Here is a 16,464-nt window from a genome sequence, read left to right as displayed (position 1 = left end):
CATAAAGTAATCTAATAAAAAAAATGGCATTTTGGAAAAATAAAATAAAATAAAAATAAAATAAACAAAAACATAAAAACAATAAAACAAAATAAACTGTGTAAGAAAAACTGAGTAATTTATACGTCAGATAATCTCGTTACGAACGGAATTTCAATTTGTGAAATATTTTCGTAATAGATTTTACATCGATTACCATTAACTTTGAATCGAACTCCGTTAGGACCTTCCAGTTCTAAAGAACCATAATCGAAAGTTTTGACGACTAAATACGGTCCTAACCATCTGGACTTAAGTTTTTCTGGAAATAAACGAAGTCGTGAATTAAATAACAGCACTTTATCCCCAACATTAAAGTGTTTAACTTTAATTTTGGCATCGTGCCATTTTTTCACTTTTTCTTTATAAATCTTTGCATTTTCGTACGATAGTTTACGTAACTCATCTAACTCATTTAAATTGAGCAAACGTTTCTTACCTGCTTGATGTAAGTCAAAGTTTAGTTCTCTAATAGCCCAATAGGCTTTATGTTCTAATTCGACTGGCAAATGACATGCCTTACCATACACTAAACGGTACAGAGTCATTCCTATTGGCGTTTTAAATGCAGTACGGTATGCCCATAACGCATTATTGAGTTTAGAAGACCAATCTTTTCTAGAGGATGAAACCGTTTTCTCGAGAATCCATTTGAGTTCTCTATTTGATATCTCCACCTGGCCATTTGACTGAGGATGGTACGGCGTTGATACGCGGTGGCGTACTCCATATTTTTTCATAAGTGTTTCAAAACTCTTGTTTATAAAATGAGTACCGCCATCACTAACGATAACTCTTGGACAACCAAATCTACAGAATATATCGTCAAGAAAATTAACGACAACTATAGAATCATTCGTCGGGGTTGCAATTGCTTCAACCCACTTCGAAACATAATCGACGGCAACTAATATGTAAGTTTTACCATTGGAAGGGGGAAAAGGTCCCATGAAATCTATTCCCCACATGTCGAAGACTTCAACTTCTAATATGGTTGTGAGGGGCATCTCATCTTTCCTTCCTAGATTTCCTGTTCTTTGGCACTTATCACAATGAGTGATAAACGAACGGACGTCCTAAAACATCGTAGGCCAAAAGAAACCGCTTTCAAATATTCTAGCTGCTGTCTTGTTAACTCCATTATGTCCTCCATAAAAGCTAGAATGACATTCTGACATTATGGATTCAAATTCATTTTCACCAACGCATCTCCTAATTATCCCGTCACCACAAGTTTTGAATAAAAAAGGATCTTCCCAAAAGTATTGTTTAATATCGAAGAAAAATTTCTTCCTTTGGTGGGAATTTAATCCTTCCGGAACAATATTGGCTGCGAGATAATTAGCAATATCTGCATACCAAGGTGATATGAAACTTTTCATTTGATAGAGATGTTCATCAGGGAAATCATCTCGTATACCGATAGTTTCACCTATAGGACCGTTTTCATCTTCAAGTCTCGATAGATGATCGGCGATAAGGTTTTCAACTCCCTTTTTGTCTTTAATTTCTATATCAAATTCTTGCAACAATAAAACCCATCTAATTAGACGTGGTTTTGCATCCTTTTAGCAAACAAATATCTTAATGCTGCATGATCAGTGTAAATAATAACTTTTGAACCTAATAAGTATGACCTAAACTTGTCACATGCAAAAACTACGGCTAACATTTCTTTTTCTGTTGTGGTGTAGTTTAATTGTGCACCAAACAGTGTGTGACTTGCATAATAAATGACATGAAGTTTCTTATCTTTCCTTTGACCTAAAACACATCCGACGGCTAAATCACTTGCATCACACATAATTTCAAAGGGTAAATCACAATCGGGTTTAGCAATAATAGGTGCACTGACTAAAGCAGTTTTCAATGTTTCGAAAGCTTTAACGCAATCTTCATTAAAATCAAAGGTAGAATCTTTCATGAGTAGATTAGTGAGTGGTTTGGAAATTACAGAAATTTTTTAATAAATTTTCTGTAAAAACCAGCATGTCCTAAAAATGATCTTACTCCCTTAAAAGTAGTTGGAGGGGGTAATTTTTCTATTACTGAAGTTTTTGCTCTATCTACTTCTAATCCTTTTTCAGATATTTTGTGACCTAAAACAATTCTTTCGTCAACCATGAAATGACATTTTTCCCAGTTTAATACCAAATTTGTTTCTTCACACCTAGACAAAACTTTATCCAAGTTTCCTAGGCATGAATCAAAAGAATCTCCATAAACTGAAAAATCGTCCATAAAAACTTCCATGATATCTTCAATGAAATCATTAAAAATCGCAGTCATACAACGTTGAAATATTGCAGGTGCGTTACATAGACCAAAGGGCATTCTTCTATATGCAAATGTTCCGTAAGGACATGTGAAGGTTGTTTTATCTTAGTCATCCGGGTAAATGTATATTTGAAAGAATCCGGAGTAACCATCAAGAAAACAGTAGAACACATGACCAGCTATCCTTTCGATCATTTGATCAATGAAAGGAAGAGGAAAATGATCTTTCCTAGTTGCTTTATTTAAATTTCTATAATCTATACAAACCCTCCAACCAGTGGTGGTTCGCGTAGGTATTAATTCACCTTCTTCATTCCTTACAACTGTTATGCCTCCATTTTTAGGTACACAATGGATTGGACTAACCCATTCACTATCCGAGATAGGGTAGATGATTCCATTGTCTAGAAGTTTAGTAATCTCATTTTTTACTACTTCTTTCATGTTCGGATTTAGGCGTCTTTGCCTATCCGCTTTAGGTGGCTTATCTTCTTCTAAGTGAATTCTATGCATTACAATACTTGGATTAATACCTTTTAAGTCAGAAATTTGCCAACCCATGCTTCCTATCCTATTTCTAACAACTTCTTTTAATTTTTCTTCTTGAACTTGTGTTAATTTGTTAGAGATAATAATAGGTAGAGAATCGCCTTCGCCTAAGAAAGTGTACCTCAAATGACTTGGTAATTCTTTAAGTTCTAATTTAGGTGGAACTACAATTGAAGGCGGAACTGGTCCATCTTCACGAATCAAAGGTTCTGGGTCCTTATCTTCTAGTTCCTCACTCATTATAGGTTCTATTATTTCTTCTTTTTGAACAATGTCATTTACACATTCTTCAATTAAATCGAGTTTCATACAAGCGAAATCTTCCATAGGATATTTCATCGCTTGATTCATATCAAACTCAATCTTATCATCTCCTATTCGTAAAACTACTTTCCCTTCCAACACATCAACTAGAGCACGTCCCGTGTTCATGAACGGTCTACCAAAGATTAGCGGACAATTTACATCATAAGCAAAATCTAAAATAACGAAATCGGTAGGAAAAATAAACTTGTCAACTTTAACTAAAACATCCTCTATTATACCGTATGGTCTTTTAGTGGTTTGATCCGCTAATTGCAAAACCATATTGGTACGTTTGATGTCTTCTTCTAAGCATAACTTATTAAAAATAGATAATGACATCAAGTTAATGCTTGCTCCTAAATCACAAAGGCAACTTGGGAATTTTATATCTCCCAATTTACACGGAATGGTAAAACATCCGGGATCCTTGAGTTTTGTGGGCAAATTGCTTGACACAATCGAACTACAATCTTCAGTTAGTGAAATGGATGAAATTCCTTCCCAACTGATTTTCTTTGAAATTAAATCTTTGAGGAATTTACCATAATTGGGAATTTGCGTAATTGCATCCATAAACGTTAAATTAATATGCAAATTCTTAAGTTTGTCTAAAAATGTTAAAAGTTGTTTATCATAGTCCTTGTTGCGGACTTTGTGTGGAAAAGGTGGTTTGGGTACAAAAGTTTTTGTACTAGAGTCAGTCGGTGCATCTTTTTGATTTAACGTATCTTATTTGGGCTTTGGTAAATCAGTTCCAGGTAAAGTCGAATTTCCGGTCATTTCCGGGCCTAAGTAATTTTTCCCTGAACGAAGAGTTATAACCTTAACATGCTCTTTCGGATTTTCTTCCGTATGGCTTGGAAGACTTCCCTCTTTACGGGATGGAATTGATTTAGCGAGTTGTCCAATTTGAATCTCCAAATTATGGATGCTAGATGATTGGTTTTTAATAAGCTGATCGAATTTATTCTCGATCCGTTTAAAACCATCGTCGTGATTACTTATTTTTCCGCTCATCGCATCAATGAATTTGTCGATTTTAGAAGATAAAGTGCTAATCGAATCTCTTGATTGATTTTGATAATTAGTAGTACGATTTTGATTAGCATTAGCATTATTATTGTCTCTCCAGTTAAAGTTAGGATGATTTCTCCATCTAGGATTATATGTATTGGAATAAGGATTATTAGTTTGGTTTTGCCCTTGGACAAAATTTACCTGTTCAATCTCACTCATACCTTCGTAATCAACATCTGTTTGGATTGGTTGACCATTAGGATCACACGGTGCTATAAACCTATCAATTTTGTGCGACAAGGCAGAAAATTGGGCTTGCAACATTGCTACTGGATCAAGATTCACTATACCTTTAACTGATGATGTAGTTGAGGATGATGGTTTCGCTAATGGTACGTGTCCACGTTCCGCGGGCCACATACTGCTGTTGATTGCCATTTCCTCTAAAAGTTCTCTTGCTTGGGCAGATGTTTTCTTCATGAATAACCCTCCAGACATAGCGTCCAATGAACCTCTTGTTGTAGGATTTAGTCCATTATAAAATGTTTGCATTAAGAGTTCAGCGGGCAATTGGTGGTGTGGGCATAAACGTTGAAGTGCTTTAAAACGTTCCCAAGCCTCATAAAGAGTTTCACTATTATTTTGAGAAAAAGATGTTAACTCTTTAATGACTTTTGCGGTTTTTGCTAAAGGGAAGAATTTTGATAAAAATGCTTGGGCTAATTGTTCCCAAGTCTCAATTGATGCGGCTGGCATAGAAGTTAACCATTCTTTGGCTCGATCCTTCAAAGTAAAAGGAAAAAGGCGAAGATTGATTACTTCTGCAGTCACATTTGGTATTTTGAAAGTGTCACAAATTTCTAAGAAATTTGTCAAATGGGTATTAGGATTTTCGTTAGGTAACTCGTAAAACGTTACATTATTTTGCAACATATTAAGCAACGCAGGCTTAATTTCAAATTGGTTTGCATTAATTTGGGGTCTAACTATACTGTTTGTTACACCGGCCACTCCTGGCCTAGCGTAATCCATAAGTGTGGCCATAACTTCTGGCTCGGTAATTTTAGTTTTTATTGGGGTTTGGTTTTTCTTTTTCTTTTCTTTCTTGTTCTTTTTAAGAGTTCTTTCAATTTCTGGGTCAATAGGATCTGGTGACGTGCCCGAACTTCGAGAACTGCTCATGAACTTGAAATTTTGCACGAACCGAAACTACCTACAAAACAGAATTTGAAAAATAAATATGTTAGTAATTGAAAATAATTAAAAATATAAAAGTTTGAATAAGTATGAATAAACCTAGATTCGTAATAAAACACGAAAAATTTAAAATTTTGTCAAAAATTTTGGCATTCCCCGGCAACGGCGCCAAAAACTTGTTGAGCGATTTCCGCAAGTTCACGGTATACGCTTGTAGTAATAAAAGATATCGATCCCACAGGGAACGTTTTTTAACAAAACTTATTTACAATCGGTTAAATTTACTTTAAGGTTTATAATATGGGAAAATCGTTTAATCGGTTTTGGTTTTGAAATAGCTAGAATGAGAATTAGATTAGAATATGAAGATGTTAGAAAATATCTGATTTAAGATTGAATTTGCAAAACAGGAACGTTTTAGTACTTTAGAAAAGTAAACATGTATATTTGTTTGCATTAAGCAAAGAAACAACTTTAAACTTTGTACGAATTATAAAGATGAAATAAATGACGGAACCTCTAATTAATTGGCTTTGAACGCGATAAAACCCTTTCGGGATAGTTGCCCTTAATCAGATTAAAACTCTTTCGAGATGATAATTTGCCTAAGTGTTCAACAAAGTTTCCTTGTAAAGATTTGAATTAAATACGTTTTAATGAAAACACCAGCATCAATCCACTTCGGCTCATTTACCAAAGTGCTGCATAAGAATCTATCGAATAGAATGGACTTTATTAGATGAAATATAAATTGATACAAGTTTACAGAGAACATGGAGCATCGAATTCTTTGACGGCGTGCAAGTGAACGGGTTGTCAATCCTTTCCTTGGGTTTCATTAGAGTTTGTGAGGCTCAGGGGCGAATCCTCTACTCAATCTTCTCGCTGAATCTTCGTAATAGAGACTGGGTCGGTCTACTACCAAAATGAAAACTAAATTGGAACAATGTCTAAACGCTACTGAATTTGTTATTAATTTGTAAACAATGTGTGTACATCATATTGATTTTTACAGAATCTAAATCTAACTTCTGAATCACTTGATTCGGAATTTCTGCATAAATTCTACACTAATCTCTTTTTTCTACATATCTTCAACTCTCCATCAACTCTTTATTTATAGATGTTGAAGAGTCTTGATTGAAGTGTCGTGTCCGTTTGTGAAGGATCGTGTCCGCTGCGAAAGGACGTCTTTATCCACCCGAACGATCGTGTTTCGTCGAAAATGAAAGTGTGTAACTAGGCTTCCAAAATCTCCTACTCATACCGAGAATTATTAAATTCTCTACCGAGAATGGGGGAGCATCAATTGTACTTCGGACGAAGGGAAAAAAGGCTGAAGGACGCGTGTCGCGACCGTGAAAAGGGGCGGCCGCGGTTGCGGTACGGAGCGTTTTTCACTTTTTCGCTCTCGTTCGTGTCCTCGACTTGGCGTTATTAATTTTCGTCGTCTTCGACTCCTTTTGTAGGGCTTTTCTTCTATTTTTGAGCTCTTTTTCCTCCTATTTGGATTTTACCAAATATTTATGTACCTTGCACGAAAGAAACATATTCGAGAGTAAAAGTATTCTAAATAGGTATGAATAGCATAAATTCGTAGCAATATTGATGTAATTATTGATGATATTTTAGGTATATTTTGGGCTTAACATCCCCCTTAACGTGATTGTATACTAGTGAGTAGGTTCTGGGTTTCTTACCTTTCTCCTTCTGAGTCTCCTTCGATGAGCCAGCTTGGTCAGGTTTAGGGTTTTTAGCGATAGTGCTGACCTGAGTTTGGTCAGGCTGACCACCTTCTTGGGATTCTGTTGATGTTTCTTCATATTCCTCCTGAGTAGAAGATGAAGGATTTTCATCGGAGTGATTTTGATCGTAATCAGCTCCGGAGAGATTCTGGGAGTCAGACATTTTCTTAAGAGTTCTTAAAGGATCTGGGATATTTGAGAGTTGGAAATAAAATGCCAGAGATTTTTGAGCGTAAAGAGTAGGAAATGGGGATTCTTCCACTATTTATATTATTACCGAGGAGATCTGATTCGTTGAATTGTCCGTTTTTCCTCGAGATGATAAATCGATAATCATTCTGACATTTATGACACATACTGCGTATGTATTTTTCCAATAATTATGCTTACGTCATCCTAGGTGGCTATTCAATACGCGTGCTAGCATTAATTACGCAACGAAACTTTACTCAGCATATGGAATATCAAACGTTTTGGATTTTGAGTAGTCAGTTTTACGTAGGATAGTTGTTTGTGGACTTAGGAACTCAGCTTAGAATAATCACTCAGCATGTATGTCTACTCAGCATATAGTGATTTCATGTCATTTTTAACTCAGCATGCAACAGTTACTAATTTATCACAAATCACTCAGCATGGTAATCACTCAACATTCAATTAAGCACATAGAATTATTGAAGAGGATTAGACATACCGATAGCTTCCCTTAATATGTTAAATTGCTCACGAGCCAAAGGCTTGGTGAAGATATCTGTAAGATGTTCATCTGTTGGAACGTAGGTCAGCTTTATCTCACCCTTGAGTACATGGTCTCTAATGAAGTGATGCCTTATGCTGACATGCTTCATCCTGCTGTGTTGGATTGGATTTTTAGATAGGTCAATGGCGCTTTTATTGTCGCATTTGACTTCAATTGTTTCTATTTTGACTCCATAATCCTCAAGCTGTTGCTTAATCCATAGGACTTGTGCAACACAACTTCCAGCAGCTATGTACTCAGCTTCAGTTGTAGACAGGGCAACTGATGACTGCTTCTTGCTGAACCAAGATACTACACAGCTTCCAAGGAAGTGACATCCTCCTGAGGTACTTTTACGTTCTAGCTTAACTCGTCCATAATCAGCATCAGTATATCCAATTAGTGTGAAGTCATTTGAGGTTGGATACCATAAACCTGCATTAACTGAGCTCTGCAAATATCTAAAGATTCTTTTTACAGCTATGAGGTGAGATTCCCTGGGGTCAGCTTGATATCTTGGACAATAACATACTGAGTACTGAATATCAGGTCTACTAGCGGTAAGGTAAAGTAGAGAGCCAATCATACCTCGATATAGCTTGCTATCTACAGATTTACCTTTTTCATCTTTGCATAGGACAGTATCAGTACCCATTGGGGTTGATATGGGTTTACAGTCTTCCATATCGATTTTCTTTAGCATTTCCTTGGCGTATTTGGACTGACTAATGAAGATGCTGTTCTTATGTTGCTTGATTTGAAGTCCAAGGAAGAAGTTGAGTTCTCCCATCATAGACATCTCGAACTTAGTTTGCATCTGTTTACTAAACTCTTTACACAAAGATTCGTCAGTAGCACCAAAGATTATATCGTCTACGTAAATTTGTGCCAGCAGGGTATGTTTACCCTTTTTCTTGATGAACAAGGTTGTGTCAGCTTTGCCTCTGACATAATTCCTGGTCAGCAGGAAGTTGGTCAACCTCTCATACCAAGCACATGATGCTTGCTTTAGGCCATATAAGGCCTTCTTGAGTTTATAAACGTGGTTTGGAAATTTTGGATCTTCAAACCCTGGAGGCTGACTAACATATACCTCTTCGTTTATAAAGCCATTAAGAAATGCACTTTTAACATCCATTTGATATAACTTAAAATTCATATAGCTAGCATATGCACACAGTATACGTATAGCCTCTAACCTAGCAACGGGTGCAAAGGTCTCACCGTAGTCGATGCCCTCTTGCTGACTATAGCCTTGGGCTACAAGTCGGGCTTTATTTCTGACTACGTTGCCTAGCTCATCTAATTTATTTCTAAAGACCCACTTAGTTCATATGGTCTTTTGATTCCTAGGTTTAGGTACTAAATCCCATACCTCATTTCTTGTGAATTGATCAAGCTCTTCTTGCATAGCGTTGATCCAATATTCATCGTGCTCAGCATCAGCGAAATTCTTTGGCTCATGTATTGAGACGAAGGCAACATTGCTGAGATACTTCCTAAGTTGATCTCTTGTCATCAGCTTGTTGTCAGCAGCATCAAGAATGGACTTCTCCGAATGTCCTCTTGGGATTTTTATTTCTTTGGGCAATGTTGAGTTGTTTGGAACAGGTGTTTCTACAATCTCTGCAGGAATAGATTGGTAACCAAAGGTTATTTCAATTTCTTTCTTACCTTTGGTTAGCCCTTGTATTGATGACTCAAAGGCTCCATTTTGATCAGTGGAAGCTGAGCTTGGTTCATCTTCATCGAGCTGAGTTGACTTTCCTGCAGGGTCAGCTTCATCGAACTCAATATGGACAGACTCTTCTACAACCTGAGTTCGTTTATTATACACCCTATATGCTTTGCTGTTAGTTGAGTACCCTAAAAAGATCGCTTCGTCAGCTTTAGCATCAAATTTTGCAAGATTATTTTTTGTGTTGAGTATAAAACATTTACACCCAAAAGCACGAAAGTAGCCAATGTTGGGCTTTCGTCCTTTCCAAAGTTCATATGGAGTTTTCTTAAGAATAGGTCTAACTAAAGCCCTATTGAGAATGTAGCATGCTGTGTGGATAGCTTCACCCCAAAAATACTTTGGAAGCCTATTTTCACTCAGCATTGTCCTAGCTATTTCGACAATTGTTCTGTTCTTCCTTTCAACAACCCCATTTTGTTGAGGTGTTCTAGGAGCAAAGAAATTGTGGTCAATACCACTGGCTTCACAGAATTCATCAAACTGTTGGTTTTTGAATTCTCTACCATTGTCACTTCTAATATGAGCTACTTTTAGGTCTTTGTCATTTTCAAGTTTCTTAATCAATGTTGTGAACATCTCAAATGTTTCATCCTTGCTACTCAGCAAGATGATCTAAGTGTACCGAGAGAAATCGTCTACAATGACTAAGGAAAATTTCTTACCTCCCAAACTGAGTGCTGGACAGGTCCGAAAAGATCCAAGTGTAGTAATTCCAATGGTCTCTTGGTTGAGACAATGTTTTTACTTTGAAATGACTTCTTAGTTTGTTTACCTTGCTGACAAGCATTACACAATTGATCTTTTTCAAATTTACGTTTGGGCAATCCCTCAACTAGTTGCTTTCTAGCTAATTTGGCAAGAAGGTCCATGCTTACATGACCAAGTCTTCTATGCCATAGCCAGGAGTTATCCTCTTTAGACACTAAGCACATATTTTTAGAAAACTGTTTTTCTAAACTCAGCATGTATACATTGTCTACACGAGGGGCAGTTAAAATCAATTCGTTTGTTTTTCCCTCGAGTATTTGACACTGAGTATCATCAAATACAACCTTTCTGCTGCTCTTGCAAAGCTGAGATACACTCAGCAGATTGTATTTGAGACCTTTAACCAAGGAGACTGACTCAATAGTAGGGTTACCTCCGATAGTACCTGAGCCGACTATCTTACCCTTCTTATTGTCTCCAAAGCTTACACTTCCACCTGGTTTAAGCTCTAGTGTGATGAATTGAGTTTCATCACCAGTCATGTGCCTGGAGCATGCGCTGTCTATATACCACAATTTTGATTTCTCCACGCATCTCAGGCTCACCTGCATTTTAGACTATTCATCTTTAGGTACCCAATTCTTTTTGGGTCCTCGTTTGTTAGCATAAACAGGTGCAAAGTCATATTTTAATTTGTGACGACATAATTTTATAGTGTGGCCACTTTTACCACAGAAGTCACAGTGAATTACCCTTTGAGGGTGATGTTGAGTGTGGTCAGCATTATTGTGCTGAGCATGCCAACATACCTTAGTGGTATGTCCTTTCTTTCCGCAGAAGTCACATTGGACAATCCGCTTATTGTACCAACACACTTCTCTTGTGTGCCCCTTTTTCTCGCAACAGTCGCACTGCGTGAACTGTTTATACTGACTAGTACTTGAGTACTCAGCATGGGATTTATTTTTAGTTGAGCCTCTTATTTGGCTCTGTAGGGTAGTGACATCCTTTTTCAGTTTCTTTGAATCTGATTGAACCTCCGAGACAAACTTATGCATAAGTTCTATGTTACTATGCAAAGTTGAGTTGTCTTGGAGGAGATATCAGAGGTCACTCAGCTTGACATCTTCAATCTCATCACACCGCATGCTGAGTGCCTTTACTTTCTTATTGCACTTTTTAGTTAGTGCATATAAATCACTCAGGGCGTTTATCATCTCAGTTCTAAGCACAAGTAAGGATGTTACCTCATTATTGTGTTCCTCCTGGTCAGTTTCATCAGAGAGGTCACCTTGCTCGGAATAAGTGCGGTCAGCATCATCGGCCATGAAGCATATATTTGCCGTTTCATTTTCATCAGCTTCAGATGAGGTTGACTCATCACTATCACTCCATGTGGCCACCATTGCCTTTTTTCTTCCCTTTTTGTCCTTCTTCAGATTAGGGCAGCTTGACTTAATGTGCCCGGTTTGATGACACTCAAAGCATGTGACAGATTTGGAGCTGTCCTTTTTGTATTTATCACTGGACTCAGCTTTGTACCTGTCGCCTCTTCTGAATGGCCTCTTGCTGTTCTTTTCATTCTTTCTGAATAGCTTCTTTATCTTCCTTGTGAACATGGCCATTTCCTCATCGTCCGATGAGTCAGCTTCGGTTGAGTCAGCTTTCATGACAAGTGATTTTTGTTTCTTGTCTTCTGACTTTTCTTTTGCTTCAAAATTTTTCATAGAGATCTCATGAGTCAGCAGAGATCCGATCAGCTCGTCATATTTATATGTGGTCAAGTCTTGAGCTTCTTCCACGGCAGTTTTCTTAGCTTGCCAACTCTTTGGTAAGCTTCTCAGGATTTTCTTCACCTGCTCTTCTTCAGTGAAGTTCTTGCCGAGCCTTTTTAGCTCATTTATGATGTTGGTGAATCTAGCGTTCATTCCGGAGATGTCCTCATCGTCGTTCATCTCGAACAGCTCGTATAATCTCATATGTTGGTTCACCTTTGACTCATTGACCTTGCTTGTAGCTTCGTAGGTTACTTCAAGCTTTTTCCAAATCTCCTGTGCTAACTCGCAACCTGAAATCTTATTGTATTCTGCAGCATCTAACGCACAGTGAAGCATATTAATAGCCGAAGCATTGTTTTGTAATTTTTTAAGGTCGTCTTTGTTGGGGTTTAGTGTCCTATAGACAATTGTTCTAGGATACAAACTTAATGTAAATGAATTGTTCTTTATATCATTTGTTTAATGAGATATATGTTTTATAACTATATAAAGGCAATCCCTTTTAAGCACTAAATAAAGTCTAATAAAAGGAAATCCGTAAGTTTATTTAAAGTGATTATAAAGTGTTCATACAAGCATGAAGTGAGACAAAACTTTATAGTAAACTGATAAACTTAAAACCACCCCAAGTCAAGTGATATGTTTGGGATTGACATATCACTGTTGAGACTTGTATGTAACAATGTCTTCTGTCCGACAGAAAGCTGATCTCACAAGCTTCATATATACAGATATCTGGACAGTTACATAGATCCGATGAAACGTTGTTCATTAGGATTGGGGATCCGATTTGAGATAACAGGATGGGTAGATTCATCCTTGTCACCTGTTCATCTCATTGGTATTAATAGGTATAACTAATCCTCAGACTCAAAGGAATATTAATTGGTATTCTGGATTACGGAATGTGATGCTTTGACTCTGGTGTAACACGATCCTTAACAGAGATGACTCTGGGGTGTGAACAGTAGACGTTGGGTATCACAGGAAGTAATTGCGGAGTCGTTATATATTGGATTGAGCATTTATGACTCCCGATAAATGGGAGATACATCCATGGATCGCTTGTGGAAGACTCGACTCTAAATCCTTGCAAGGTGATAGCTTAAGAGTAAGAAATACAGATTTCACTTAACCTATCTTTTTGAGTTGACTCGGCCTGTACAAGTAAAATGAACGTCTCGCTATATGTGACTTGACATCACCCATAGTCATAAGATTCAGTTCAAGGATGTAGTTGATAAAGGATCGAATTATACTGTAACTAATACGGAAAGGTTAACGACAGAATCAACCTGTCTTCTTATAGCTCTGGAGGAATGATTACGGACTTGCTAATCACATACTCTGTACATCATTCCGTTATGCAAAGATTAAATATAATTCTTTGAAAATTAATTTAATAACGTTGCATACGGCTAGAAGCAATAAGAACCTAATGGATCACACATAAGACTTGGAACCTAAAAGAGAGATAGATGTTAATAATTGATAGAAGCCCAATTGAGCCCAATAAGGCCCATGGACATAAGGGGGTCGAAATTCATGTAGTGATATACATGAATAATTAATTTGATTTTGTTAATCCTAATTAGATTAGGAATATGAATTAAATTAATTAAGAGATAATTAAGTTAGGAGTTTTAATTAGATTAATATACTCCTATTATTATCCAATAAGGTTATTATTATTATCCTTAATATATTAGATATATAGTGAGATAATAATTAGGAATTCTATTCCGAATGGAATTCCTATTCAGTAACCTAATTCTATCTAACTAGGGATTAGATACAAGAAATTATAAATACCCCTTCCCTTGAGATTTTCGAAATCCAAGCAAGCCATACCCTACTTGTGATTTTCGAAATTCACCTAGTCCAAGAGAGAGAAAATTCGACACCCCTAGTTCGAGGACGAGATTTCTCTACGGCTTCGTTTGATCAATTGATTTTCATCTATTTCTTTTATCCTTGATCTTGTGTTGATTAATTAGAGGCAATCTACTTTGGTTGCTATTCAACGGTTGATACTAAATTAATCTTCCCGTGTTTTATTTCGTGTTTGGGAACTCGAAGAAGAAAAACAAACAAAAGGGAGAAATTCGTTTTACTACTCCTACATCAGGTCAGTTCACGATTTCGCGGATTCCCTGAGATTGAACCGTCGGATCGTCGCAATGTTTGGACAGGAGCTTCTAGACATATTCTTCCACTTTTCCACCGAAGGGATTGTCGTTCGGAGGTCTGGAAGGTCTGTTTCGGATAGGGGCAGATTGGTAGACAGTTTCTATCTCTTTTGAAGTTGTGGGCACTTCGTTTGCAACGGTAGATAGAACTTCTAAAAGGTATTTCTTCTTATCCTTTTTTATATGAAATAACGGTTAACGGATCTTGTGGTTAAATGGAAATAGGTTAAAATTTTTATATTTCCGCTGCTATACCTTAGCCTAATTTTCAACAGTCTTCTAACCACTCAGTTTCACTCTTAACAACTTTCTCATTGTTAACATTTTTATATGGCACATATGGGCCTTGAACTATTACAAGCCATACACTCATGTTTGTGGCTTGAATAAAGTTCTTCATCCTATTCTTCCAGAATGTATAATTGGATCCAAAGAATAGGGGAGACCGACTAATTGATAATCCCTTTGGGAGTATCTGTGTTGTTTGGTTCCCTGGAAGGAAACGAGTGCTGTTCTCAGCCATTTATCGGGATCAGCTCAAGATAGTTATATCTTTGAGTAGTGGGCTTAAGCTCTGATACCACTTGTTGGTCCCGTGTGATTAGTTCCAAGGGGGGGGGGTTAGGAACTAATGTAACTTTTTCGCTAATTAATCTTGCTGACTTGAGAATTTTGGTGAGTTTATTAACTCAACTTTGGTCAGCTTGGCCGATCTTAGTGTAAGACAGCTTTAGTCAGATGTTGACTAAGACTGTTTCACTTGTGAGTTGGGAATTGACACTTTTGTGGTCAGCTTCCAACTCAGCACTCTAATTTACTCAGTGTCAGCTTTAAACAGTTTATATGCTGAGTAAATATAACAAGCAACACATGCACATATATATATATTAAGAGAGTTAGAAATTACTCAGTATGACTTATCCTGGTTCGGTCTCTCCGCCTATGTCCAGTCCCCAGATTCCTCCGAGCTTTTAGAATCCAATACTGAGCTCTTTAATGGTAGAGCACAAACCGGTTATAAGGCAGTTGAATATGCAAGAGTACCTTCCTCTATTCGTCTACTCAACTCCTACTAAGTGCTACAACCCAGCACCTAGATTTCTCTACCACTGAGTATTTACAACCAAATACTCAGCACAACACTCTCAATTCACAATTGATACAATTTGCTCTTTTTCAGATAAAGAACACTTTAGATGATTACAAAACAATCAATCTAGCATTTACACAAGGAATAGAAAGTTGGTGTAAGATTCTTTTCTTGTATTTGAGTGCTTTGAGCTTGGATTTTTCTCTCTTGTATTTCTGTAAATCGGCAATGATCCAAGCGGATTGCTTGTCCTTTTATAGTTGTAAAATGATTTGAATTTGATTTGTCCGTTGAATCCAAAATGGCTCTTTTGGGGGACAAACTTCTGGTCAGCTCAGATGTGCAGGCCAATCTTGTTTTCTGATTTCTTCAGATGTCAGATTTGTCTTCTTACTACAGACTTTGTCTTCTTACAGCAGTTTGTCTTATAGCAACGAACAGTTGACCCATGCATCTCGAAATTTGGCTTTTGCGTAATTCCAAGGCTTCAATTATCGGTGCAGACAGTTGTCGGATTTGTCTTTTAGCTTAACTGATCATTTATGCTGTCTGAAGATCACTCAGCTTCACTTCGATAGTCATTGTCTTTGATTGTCACCACATCTCATACTGAGTCCTTTTTCACTCAGCTTCCATGGTCAGCTTCGTTCTGCAAGATCTAGTTCTGAGGCGGACTTCTTTTATGCTGAGCTTCGTTCCACTCAGCTTCTTTGATCAGCTTCATTCTTAAGCTGTTGTTTTGAAGATGACTTATCTTCTCTTGTGCTGAGTTGCTCTTCACTCAGCTTGTGTTGTGTTCTCATGCTGACTTTGTCCTGTCTTAATTTTTATTTCCTTTTGCATTTATATTCATACTCAATATTGAACAAACAGATTAGTACAATTAAATCAAAACACTTAAATTTAATTGTCTCTTAATCATGGATGAAACTTAAATGATTTTGTCAAATCAAAATCTTGTGGAAAGGTATTTCAACAGCTTTTTGGTACCAGATGGGCCAGCATGATCAACAGCTAGACTTTTGGTCAGATCAGCAGCAGGGACTGACTGTTTAACATTCTGTGTTTCAAGATTAGGAAGAGGTGGAT

At 37.0% G+C, this 16,464-nt stretch overlaps 1 non-coding gene across 1 annotated transcript; it reads left to right on the top strand.

Moving 5' to 3' along the window:
• The first annotated feature begins 4,756 nt into the window (after positions 1–4,756).
• Positions 4,757–4,863, top strand: LOC136231474 (small nucleolar RNA R71). Its single transcript, XR_010689854.1, has one exon. It is a non-coding gene; the product is annotated as a small nucleolar RNA R71 (small nucleolar RNA).
• The last annotated feature ends 11,601 nt before the right edge of the window (positions 4,864–16,464 follow it).

This window comes from Euphorbia lathyris, chromosome 5 (assembly GCF_963576675.1).
Source record: "Euphorbia lathyris chromosome 5, ddEupLath1.1, whole genome shotgun sequence".
In the NCBI taxonomy this organism is placed as follows: Eukaryota; Viridiplantae; Streptophyta; class Magnoliopsida; order Malpighiales; family Euphorbiaceae; genus Euphorbia; species Euphorbia lathyris.
This window is presented reverse-complemented; position numbering and strand designations above follow the sequence as displayed.